General features: G+C 37.9%; 1 protein-coding gene across 2 annotated transcripts in view; it reads right to left on the bottom strand.

Moving 5' to 3' along the window:
* The window catches only part of LOC133538163 (protein eva-1 homolog A-like), a 22,981-nt gene extending 16,099 nt beyond the window's left edge, over positions 1–6,882 (bottom strand). The window contains exon 1 of one of the 2 annotated variants that reach the window (XM_061879535.1): positions 6,660–6,882. The gene's annotated coding sequence lies outside the window, so the exon portion shown is untranslated. Of the gene's footprint in view, positions 1–6,620 lie in introns of both variants that reach the window. The other variant, XM_061879526.1, reaches the window with a different exon arrangement.
* Between the last annotated feature and the right edge of the window lie 5,551 nt (positions 6,883–12,433).

The following is a 12,433-nucleotide window of genomic DNA, read 5'->3' as shown; positions in this document are numbered from 1 at the left end:
TACGGACCGTAGATATTTAAATCCCTAAATTTCTCGTTGAGAAATGTTTTTCTTAAACTGTTCAACAATTCGCTAAGGCATTTGTTCGCAAAGTGGTGACCCTGCCCCCATCCTTGTTTGTGAATGACTGAGCATTTAATGGAAGATGCTCTTATACACAATCATGGCAGCCATATGTTCCCAATTAGCCTTTTCACCTGTGGGATGTTCCAAATAAGTGTTTGATGAGCGTTCCTCAACTTTCTCAGTCTTTTTTGTCACTTGTGCCAGCTTTTTTTAAACATGTTGTAGGCATCACATTCCAAATTATTTGCAAAAAATAACAAAGTTTTCCAGTACAAAGGTTAAGTATCTTGTCTTTAAAGTCTCTTTCGATTGAATATTGGTTGAAAAGGATTACTAAATCATCGTATTCTGTTTTTATTTACGATTTACACAACATGCCAACTTCACTGGTTTTGGGTTTTGTACAATAAATAACAAAAATAATAATGGTATATAAACTTTTTTTAAGCTTTAAGCATTTTTGCTTTTATTTGCCATTTTTCAAGGGAAAAATGCAAGATTATTTAAAGGAAAAAGTCAAACAATCACCATAAAAAAATTTTTTTTATAACAATACATTGTACAAGCACTAAGTTGTATTTAATATTTGAAAAAGCAAAACAATGTGAAAATTAAGTCATATTGTTGCCAGACAAAAACTCAACATTTTATAGGAATAAAGTCCTATTATTATGAGAGAAAACTGATGAGAATGTCATTTGGCGCATGAAGATACTAATTCACCAAATATCAATCTCAATTGAATTAAAAATGTATATCTCCAGGGTGTGAATATGAACCACATAGGCAGGCCTCCACTGTAAGTGTGTGTGAAAACATAGTGTGTGTAAAATACACATTTGGGGCGTCCAGTAGCACTGGGGGCACATGAAAATGTTGCAAGAATGACACATCAGAGTGACTAAGGATGTGTCGCAACCAAACACACACACACACACACACACGCACGCACGCACACACACACAAAGGCACATTAGACTATGACACAAAGAAACACAACACACCCTCTGAGCGTTTGCAAATTGACTGGCTGTCGAGGTGGTTTTGAGATGTTTGTGAGAGAGCTGCCAGACATGGCTGCCCTTCTCTCGCTCCCGCGTGCCCAACGGCGTTTTGGACTCCACCATTTAGGCTAGTGCTTGCAAAAAAATAATTTCATCCTGCACTTCATTATAAAGATTTATAGGACAACACAACAGTAGCTTGCTTTCCGCACAGAATGTTTGACTAGGAAATACTCAGCAACAAATATTGTGAAACTCCGTGCTTGCAGCAGCTTGAGAGACATGGTTTAAATATTAAACCTGACTAACTTCTGTTATGGTTAAAGCAAAATAAATTGACTATTAGGTCCTAACCTGTATGGGAAGGGCAAAAAGCACTAGAAAACAATTATCCCAGAAAATACGTGTTTTTGTAGACCACATGGCTCTGAAGGGAGAGTGTATACTATAATGTGTTTTTCCCTACTTGAGTTTACACACTTTTATGATAAATGCCCCAGCCTGGAGAGTAAGTCTCTTTTGTACTGAGATCGCACAAAATCTGGTGCATCAGAGTCGTGACATAAGATCCAGCATTTATCTGAAAGAATGTTGCGTGACTTATAAAATACTTGATGGACTAATATCAACAGGCTGGTAGGAGCCATGATACTACCTCTACAAGCGGGATAATTGCCAAGTTGAATTCTTGTCCCCCACTTTTCTGTTTGTGCCATTTATACAGAACAAAAACAGAAAAACACCCCAAAATTTGTAAAAACTTGTATTTTTTTTCCCAGTGATTTATTGATTTTAGTTCTAATAGTTGATTTGCCTAAAAAAAAGAATAAAGCCTGTTTTTTTTGTGGATGGTACAAAATGGGGGGTAAAAACCAAAAATGTCAAACTATCTTTCATGCTGATGTATAATTTCCACACATCCACACATCCACACAGCCACTCTGCCACGGCGTAGCGCAGTAGAAGAGTGGCCGTGCGCAACCCGAGAGTCCCTGGTTCAATCCCCACCTATTACCAACCTCGTCACGTCCGTCGTGTCCTGAGCAAGACACTTCGCCTTTGCTCCTGATGGGTGCTGGTTAGCGCCTTGCATGGCAGCTCCCTCCATCAGTGTGTGAATATGTGTGTGAATGGGTGAATGTGGAAGTATGGTCAAAGTGCTTTGAGTACCTTGAAGGTAGAAAAGCGCTATAGAAATACAACCTATTAAACAGTGATCTCACCTAAAGAACTGCAAAACATTTAGAATCCACCAGCCAAAATACACCTGCTTGATGTAATGTGGTTCAATACAAGGACTTTATTTTAAAACTTCAAACTTTAAAGTCACTGATGTTCAGTTTTTTTAATGAATCACATATGTACCATATTTTCCGGCGCACTCCCTATAAATGGTGTATTTTTTTCAATTTTTTTTCAATATATAGGGCGCCCCGGATTATAGAGCACATTAAATGAGTCATCCATCCATCCATTTTCTACCGCTTGTCTCTTTCGGGGTGGCACGGGGTGCTGCTGCCTATGTCAACTGCATTCGGACGGAAGACGGCGTACACCGTGGACAAGTCTCCACCTCATCACATATTATTATATATTTTTTTGGCATATTGAAAACACTTCCTTGTGGTCTACATAACTTGTAATGATGGTTCTTTGGTCAAAATGTTGCATAGATTATGTTTTAAAGATCCTCTTCAAGCCAATTTCTGACAGTCGCTTCAGGATGTGTCGTTTTGTGGCCGGTCGTCTTTACGTGGCTCACCTTCGGCAGCGTCTTTTCCACGCCATCTTTGTTTTAGCGGTGTAGCGTGCAAGGACGGGAGGGGAAGAAGTGTCAAAAGATGGAGCTAACTGTTTTGACGACATTCAGACTTTATTAAATCAAGAATGGAGCAGCATGTCCTCATCTGGACACAACAACAAGGCCGGAAATGTGTGCCTTGAAAAACCGTCCGACCGGAACTCTTTAATAACTAAAGTTCCTTGGGTGAATAATGTAAACTAAGTACACCGGTATGTTTTAGCGCTCTCATGACGAGTTTACTGACAGATATCAGTAAGAACTTTACACTACTTGATATTGGAAATGGCAACAGTGGAGGAAGAATGTCCCATAACTACAGGTTGGAGAAAAAGAAGAAGTTTATCGACTAAGGTGTCCGCACGGACTACAAAGGTGGACGAGCACAATTTTTCATGATTCATGCAGATCCCAAATACAGATCAGCAGGTACCAGAGGTAAGAAAAGTTGCTTTTGCATAATATTGCGTAAAAAACACCAGCTATGTCGTACCTTATACACACACACTATAATATTACTCGTAAGTTGAAGCACATCAAGTAGTACTAAAACATTTTGATGGATTTTTGAGCGCCATGCGTAATGTTCTATATTTTCGATGGAACATATCAAATTCCGGTGTTGTTTACTTGGGTAATATTGCCATCATAGTGCAGTCTACTTGTATCTCCTATGTTTGACTGTCATCTACTTGTCATACTTATCATTACACCATGAACCAAATAAAATTGCTTCGAGGTTGGTAAGTAAAACCAGAATCATTACATACTTTAGGCGCACCGGGTTATAAGACGCACTATCGAGTTTTGATTAAAAAAAAAAGATTTTAAGTGCGCTTTTAGTCTGGAAAACACGGTATACTATTGCGGGTCCAGAGTATCATGATAAGATGTGATGACTATTGGGAGAAAATACCAGTCGATGGCTGGTTGGCTTAGCAGAGTTAGCTTAAACAACGAGAAAGTAACCATGTTAATTTTAAAGTTAAAGTAAATGAATAATAATCCCAAAATGTGAACATTTATGCTTTGTTGAATTTTCAATGCTTCTGACTGGAGCTTTCAGAAAGGGCTAGGTTTGTAATATTTAACTTTCTTCATGTTAGCCCTAAAGTTAAGCTAACAATGCTATACAATATGTACAAAACCCAAAACCAGTGAAGTTGGCACATTGTGTAAATCGTAAATAAAAACAGAATACAATGATCTGCTAATCCTTTTTAACTTATATTCAATTGAATAGACTGAAAAGACAAGATACTTAATGTTCGAAATAATTCGAAATAATTCTGTATTAAATTTTTTTCAAAAATACATTTTTATTCTCTTCATATTACAACTTTTCCCTCATGCCATTCTTCTAGTAATTGTGCTTTTGCTTTTTCTTCTCAGTGTTTTGTGAGCTGGCTTGACAAACGATTCCTTTAAGGGCTATGTTTTGAATATGTGAGGTAAAAACATCAAATATTTATATAATTGCACAAATTGTTGGAGAATGTGTAGTTTTCTTTATATACCTTTTAAAGGACTAATCCATTTAAAAGAAGTGTTTTCTACAGGACTACAATGTATTTGTGGCTGTGTGTTGCAGAGATAATGGGTGTGGGGGGCTGGATTGCAAAATTAGCTAGGAGGGAATAAGTGGTAGGAAATGGATGGATGGAGGACATTTATATCTAATTTTTAGGGGTCACCTTAAAAAAAAAAAAAAAGACAATCTCGAGAGTCTGAATACTTGATAAATATATCGACAAAGTCGCTAAGTTGGCAAAATGGGTTCCTCCAACTAAGTCTTTTTATTCTCTGGCAGACCAGGGTCCCAATGTATTAAGCGTGTGTACGCACAAAAACCTGGCATACGCCCTTTTTAATGGTAAAGTTGAGCTGTATTCAGAGTGAACTAGACGTGAAAATGTGTGCTGCGTTACCCTAAATTCATGCTTCTTGTATGCACATTTTTACCAAATGTTAATACTTTGGCAACACACAGAAGTGGTCATTTGGGTTTTGCCAACATTAAATTTCAACAATGTCTAAAATCGAGGCAAAAACTAAAAATTTACTTTTTTGTCAATGAATTTAAAACTTGTTATTGATATTTAGATCTGTGAGGACGTCTATTAATTATCCAGGCGATCATTTTTGCTAAATGTTGCTGTCACAATGTGTTCCTGTGTCTCTAGCATGGAGCCATGGAGCGGATAGCAGCAGCCAGTGGTTGCGACACAATGGCACCGGAGACGGTTGAGGTATGGCCCGAATTTTTGTTACGTGGCTCTCACTGTAAGAAGCTCTCCTGTGTTGTAATAATAAATTGAGCAATCAAACAAGAGTCAGAATATTTTGTATCCTTTTTAAAACACTGGCATGTGTGAATTTAAAAGATTAAATAATTTTCACAGGAAACTGTAATCTGGCTGTGAGTGGGCTACTGTGTGAACACATTTTGTCGCAAATTACACAAATTATATTTATATTTCTGTGTTGTAATAATAAATTGAGTAATCAAACAAGAGTCAAATGAATTGTATTCTTTTTAATATGCTGGTATGTGAGAATTTAAAAGATTACTTAATTTTCACAGGAAACTCTAATCTGGCTGTGAGCAGGCTACTGGATGAACACATTTTGTCGTAAATGACTCAAATTATATTTATATTGGGGGTAATCAGAGTCACCCACCTCTTGGTAAGTTTTACTTATCATTGCAGCACTACTTCGGCTCTGGTCCCCCTCCTTTTTTACCTTCTTCCTGATGTTTGACCATTTATTTTTACTTCAGCCTGTGTGCGGTTTCTGGAGTCCACAGTTTCGCAGGCTCACACACTCAACTCTCTTTTGTTCGCTCGAAACGGCAGAAAGGAACTCCTCCTACGTGCTTGTAGGGTGAATTGCCTGGGAACTCAGGCACACGGATAATTTCAATAATATAATTATATTTTTAAGTGGGTGTGGGTCAATTTCACATTGATTGGGAGGTAAAAAAAAATGTGCTTAGAGTAGTGCATACACACACTTTATTATATCTGAATATTTTTTTGCGTACGCCATTTTGTTGATTTGAGCGTACGCCAATTTTTTGTAGCAAAATATAAGCAGAGAAAAGCGGAGTTACGATGCCAACAACTGTTCAGAGATAGTCCCGTTATAATGTGTTTATCTGTTTGTAGTGGTGTAGTGTATTCATTGGTAAAGGGTCACAGTTAAATGACGGTATAAGAAACACTGACTTGATTTCATGTTTACGTACTTCTGCTTCTCCATGCTCATTTTTGTTGAATTTCACCAAGGTAAAAATTACGTTCTTCAACGTAACTTTCTCAAGCGTGCTATAAATAAAGTAAAAAATTACCATTTTCGTATCTGGTGCAGTCTATTTTGGGATGTGAGCCTTTGACCCTCCTGTCCCCCGGTCCAAGCCCTAATGAGCTACTGTTGCCTCCAAATAAATAATAAGCTTGGAGAAACCCTCTCTTTGTACAGTCAACTCAGTTTGAGAGCAAGCTGGGACTTCCCGTTTTAAAGACACTGTACGCGTATTTCTTCCTGTGATGCTAATTCAGCGTGACAGCGGCCTTATCCTCCCTTGCACCGTTAACTCTTTTCTAACATGACCTGCAGAGACAGCATGCACGCCCAAACGTGGCAGATGGACGGAATGAGAGCAAAGGTAATAATGGTCGGAGGAAAAAAAAAGTAATGTCGAGGGAAAATGTAAAGTTGTCAGCATGAGAAAGATGAATACTTACATTTCCACGCAACCTCCTCTCCTATCATCCATCCCTCACCTCTTCTCCTTTGCCTTCCTCTCACTGCTCCTCTCCTCTCTGTGCTCAGCTCCTCCCTCCTGGAAAAAAACACATCAAATGTACAAGTTTGCTTCTTGCCTGCTATTGCTCTAACATCCTATTCTCTCTCTCTCTCTCTCTCTCTCCTGCTTTTGTGGTGCAGGTTTGCAGGCGGAATGTTCTCTTCCCTCCTTTTCCTCCTCCTCCGTGTGAGTGTCTCCAGTTTGCTTCGCAGTCAGCCAGGCAGAGGTCAGAGCCTTGAGGGCAGAGTGTGACATGAGAGACCTCGACAGAACAAGCAAGTCCCTCTCTTTATCTCCCAAATGTCTGCAACCTTTTCTCTCTCACATGCTTGGCCATTAATATACTATAGTGGAATAGAGGAGGGAGGAAAGTGACAGGAGCCTCATGAATACTTAATTAATAGTTTCTCTAATGTTGACGTGGCCATTTAAAGGTTCCCTATTTTTAAACGGATGTTTTAACAGTACGTGTTTATAAACATAAAACTCACTTGTTTGAAAATGTTTAAAAAAAACCCTCCATGGTCACGGATGCGATATTCACCTCGAAACTGGCACCGAGATGAGCCTATCCCTCGTACACGCCCACCACTGAATGCAGGACAAATTTGTGGGAAAAAAAGAGGCTTCTCTACACATCCTAAAATAAAGCGAGTGTTTTGGCGGGACATGCTCTCCATTGGGATTCATTCCTCCCAACTTCCCCTGCATCTGTGCAATCATATAAATCAGATGCAGACACATTATTGTGCATTGCACTAGGTGGAACAGTTACCCTAAATAACATTACATTTTTCGTATTTGGGTATTTAATATACATGTTTTGCACAACAAACAATCAAATGGTTTAAATTATTAGGTTACATTTTTGTTGTTGTTGCAAAGAACCAATGGCCTTGTGGCACTTGAATTTTGACACCTTCACATCAATCCGTAAAGTAATAAATTGTACATTACATAGTGTAATTGTTTGTTGTGTGAAACATGAATGTTAAGTGACAAACTACAGTTCCTTAATTTACGAGTTTATTTGGTTCTGTGGCGGAGCTCTTAATGCAAAAATACTTATATTTCTAATCAACATCTCTCATTTAAATAAGATTATATATTTTTTTAATTGGTGGTTGGCTCCCCATCTCAAAAAGCACATTTTTTGTAATATGCATTTAAAAATAAAAAACAAACTTTTAGATAAGAAATATTGTATGAAAACAAGATGATAGAATGTACAGTGGGGCAAAAAAAGTATTTAGTCAGCCACCGATTGTGCAAGTTCTCCCACTTAAAATTATGACAGAGGTCTGTAATTTTCATCATAGGTACATTCCAACTGTGAGAGACAGAAAGTGAAAAAAAAATCCAGGAATTCACATTGTAGAAATTTTAAAGAATTTAGTTGTAAATTATGGTGAAAAATAAGTATTTGGTCAACCATTCAAAGCTCTCACTGATGGAAGGAGGTTTTGGCTCAAAATCTCACGATACATGGCCCCATTCATTCTTTCCTTAACACATATCAATCGTCCTGTCCCCTTAGCAGAAAAACAGCCCCAAAGCATGATGTTTCCACCCCCATGCTTCACAGTACCAAAAAGGATACATGGATGATACAGCAGAGAATTGGGAGAATGTCATGTGGTCAGATGAAACCAAAATAGAACTTTTTGGTGTAAACTCAACTTGTCGTGTTTGGAGGAAGAAGAATACTCAGTTGCATCCCAAGAACACCATACCTACTGTGAGAGCTTTGAATGGTTGACCGAATACTTATTTTCCACCATAATTTACAAATAAATTCTTTAAAATTCCTACAATGTGAATTCCTGGATTTTTTTTCACATTCTGTCTCTCACAGTTGAAGTGTATCTATGATGAAAATTACAGACCTCTGTCATCATTTTAAGTGGGAGAACTTGCACAATCGGTGGCTGACTAAATACTTTTTTGCCCCACTGTAGGTTAAAGAAGGTCAAATGTAGGTAACCATGGGTAAAAAAAAGGTAAAAATAGCTAAAGAAAGCAAAAAGGAGCTAAACATAGGTAACAGGAGGTTAAAAAGAAGGTAAACATGTGTAAACAAGTAGTTAAATATACTGTAGGTAAATGAAGGTTACCAAGTAGGTAATCATATGTAAAACTAGGTAAAAAGTAAGTAAACATTGGTGAAATAAGGTAAAAAGTAGGTAAAAGAAGATTAAAAAAAGTCAGTAAACATGGGCAAAAAGTAGGTAAAAAAAAATAGGTAAAGGAAGGTATAACATAGGTAAACAGGTCAAAAAGTAGCTAAACATTGGTAAAAGAAGGAAAAAACAAGTACACATACTTAAAATAAAGTAAAAAAGTATGTAAACATGGAAAGGTGGGTACGAAGTAGGTAAACATTGGTAAATGAAGGTAAAAATGGTTGACCGAATAGTTTTTTTCCACCATAATTTACAAGTAAATTATTAAAAATTCCTGCAATGTGAATTCCTGGATTTTTTTTTTCACATTCTGTCTCTCACAGTTGAAGTGTACCTATGATGAAAATTACAGGCCGCTGTCATAATTTTAAGTGGGAGAACTTGCACAATCGGTGGCTGACTAAATACTTTTTTGCCCCACTGAACTACCGAGAACTACAATAGTTGTATGAATTAATGTAATAATAATGACAGCATTCACCTTGGAGAGTGGACTTCTCCAGTATCTCCTTCCAGCTTTTTCTTCTTCAAACACACCAACAGCAGCTTTTTCATATTATCATGGCTGAATGTCCGCCGTTTGGATATAATTGTAACATTCTTGTTAGGTATTTGACTCGTTCTGCTTCAGTGTGGTGCAGACTAGCGCTGCTATGCGCCAATTGCTTCGCCAAGCTGGCGACAAGCTCGATATTGTTTTTGATGATTTTTATCTTTAATTCAATGAATTTCATCTGCTTTTTCTTCCAACTACTGTCTTTCATACTCACTTTTTTCCTTTTCATGTTTGGAAAACAAATTCAAGTCAATCTCTAGCAATAAGCTAATGCTAGCGAGTAAGACAAGATGTTTTGAGAGTAGCGTACAATGTTCACCATGACATTTGCAACGGCAACTAAGTTTTGAGGTGCCACTGTACAAATACAGTATATAGTGTTTTTTAGTGTAACGATTGTAATCAAGTGAAAGAGTCCTTAAATTCGCAATTACATTTCCGCTTTCCTTGGACTCATGCACATGCGCAGATGCAAGGGGTGTATGAATTCCAATGGAGAGCATGTCTCGCCAGAACACCGGCTTTTCCGAAAAGCTATTTATAATTTACATGTTTATGTTTGTGTGAAGAAGTTGAAAATCAACTGATAGAGTTTTACCTACTTACACGTCTCTTAGCCTGTTTTTAGTACATCACTTTGATGACAAAAGTCTGTTAAAACAAAGAAACAACAGCGCAACTTGAGGAGTGTCTCAGTAAAGAAATACTGTATGCCATAAGTAAATAATGTAGGTACATGGGAACATGGTACACAGTTGTTAAAAACCTCTAAAGGCTTAATGGCCACTTGCGTGGACAGCACCTTTTAGCTCTTATTTCCAAAATTGTGTACATGACTGAATTAGGGTCTTATGGCCGCTTATGTGGACACTTATACTGCCATCTGGTGGTGTCAGAAGAGTATAACATACAATCACACACCGTCAGTGTGTGAATGTGTGTGTGAATGGGCGAATGTGGAAATACTGTCAAAGCGCTTTGGGCTTCTAAAAAGGGGTAGAAAAGCGCTATACAAGTACAACCCATTTACCATCAATGGAATTTGGGGAGGGAAAAAAAGGGTAAAAATAAGAATTAGCTTGTCACTAAACATGAAGTATAAGTTTGTTACTTATGGACTAAGATGAGTCTTAGTTTTTATTCTAATTAGGGTCCAATAAGCCCAAACAGTAAAGAGAAATTAAAAAAAAACATTAAACAAACAGCTTGGCCCTTAAGAGGTTTTAAGTAAATGACACATCAACACAAAAGGCCATATTGCCCAAAGAGCCTACTAAAGTAACAAACTACATTCTAAATTCCAACATTAATTAATTGTACTATAGTAGTACTTTCTAGCACCACTAACACAATTCAAAATGATGGAAAAATACTGTAGTATCAATACTTACATGTTATTTCAAATCTTACAAGGCGTCAAACACTCAATGATCGTTGACGTTTTCCGAGATTACTTTTGTCAGGATAATGACGGGAATTCACCCTCCAACAACATGTTGACACACACAGACCATTATCACAGACAGTACAATATAGCCTACAGTGCCTGCTGCTGTTGTTGTTGTACTGTGTATTTGCTCTGATAAAAACAATGTACTGCAAAGTTGTGTGTGCCTGCTAAGTGATTCCTATGCTAAATCATCAATTTCCTTTAAGAAAAAAAAAGCATTAATATTGGGTGAGTAAAAGTTTTATGAGCTGACCTGACATGTTGGCAGGTTATTTCTGTGCCAAGCCGGGAAAGCTCTCACATAGAAGTTAGATGTTTTCAAGCAAAGCTGAATATACACTGACTTTATTGTAGTATCGTATCTTTTATTATTTTATTGCATATCTATTGCATATTGGATTAGGGCAGTGCTTCTCAAATGTAGGATGAAGAAAATATTCCGCACCACCCCCCACTATAAATAGTGTAATTTGTTACAAATGTACCTCTGCATAACATTGTGAGCTTATTATTTGTGAAGGGCTGGATTAAGTCATGTAAATTACTCTCTATTTCAACACAAAATAGTGACTGTTTGCAAAAATTAGGTTGCGGAGGGGGGCGTGGTCGGCGCGCCTCTTGCGGGAAGGGATTTTGTTTGGCCCGGCTTCGAAGCTCAGCTGACAGGTGAGTAGATTGCCCAGCTGGGTCTGATTATCTAATCACCTATCGCCTTTATCAGCAGGGTCCGAGGCCATGAGGGGATCGCGCTGATGAGAGCAAAAACCACACATGAGGGAGGAGGAACGCACGGAGGACGCTGGCGACACAGCCCTAAATATTACCCAATATATAGAAATAAAAACTGGTTCAAACCTGTATCTCGGGCTCACAAGAGAGAGCCCACCACGCAAGACACGTCCACATTGGTGTGTTTGGCTATGTAATTATTTTTGGATAAATGGGCAAGGGTAAAAATCTCCTTCCGTGTCTGTCCCTGACACCTGCATTTCAGGCTCTGGAAATGCTCCTCACCCACACTGCTTGGTGCCTCGTCTGAACTGCTGTGACTTAGATTACCATCGTAACTAATTAGATGACCATAGAAACTAATTAGATTACCATCATAACTAATTAGATGACCATAGTAACTAATTAGATGACCATAGTAACCAGTATATCATGCAAAAAGCGCAGATTCTAACAATTGAAATACTTTGTATGGTTCAAGACTTAGGGTCATTGGAAAACATCACTGCACATCATAATGGCAGCTACACTTTACATCTTAAACATCTAAAACAATTATTTGGTAATGTCCGGCGGGCCAGATTGAATAGCTCAACGGGTAGGATGTGGCCCCTGGGCCTTGAATTGCCCAGGCCTGCTCTATAGGGTCAAAGGTGACAAAGCTGTGTACAGTAATATCTAATAATATATCTCATTGATGAGTTCATTTTAAGAAAATAACATTTGTGTGATAAATATGAAAAAAGATACAGTATAGATTTACAAGTATGCTGCTTGTTTTGTCTTTTGTGTTGAGGACTTTACAGTTACACCAGGAAAATATCATTTATGAG

Source organism: Nerophis ophidion, linkage group LG02 (genome assembly GCF_033978795.1).
Source record: "Nerophis ophidion isolate RoL-2023_Sa linkage group LG02, RoL_Noph_v1.0, whole genome shotgun sequence".
Lineage (NCBI taxonomy): Eukaryota > Metazoa > Chordata > Actinopteri > Syngnathiformes > Syngnathidae > Nerophis > Nerophis ophidion.
The sequence above is the reverse complement of the archived record's forward strand: the minus strand, read 5'-3'. Positions and strand labels throughout refer to the sequence as shown.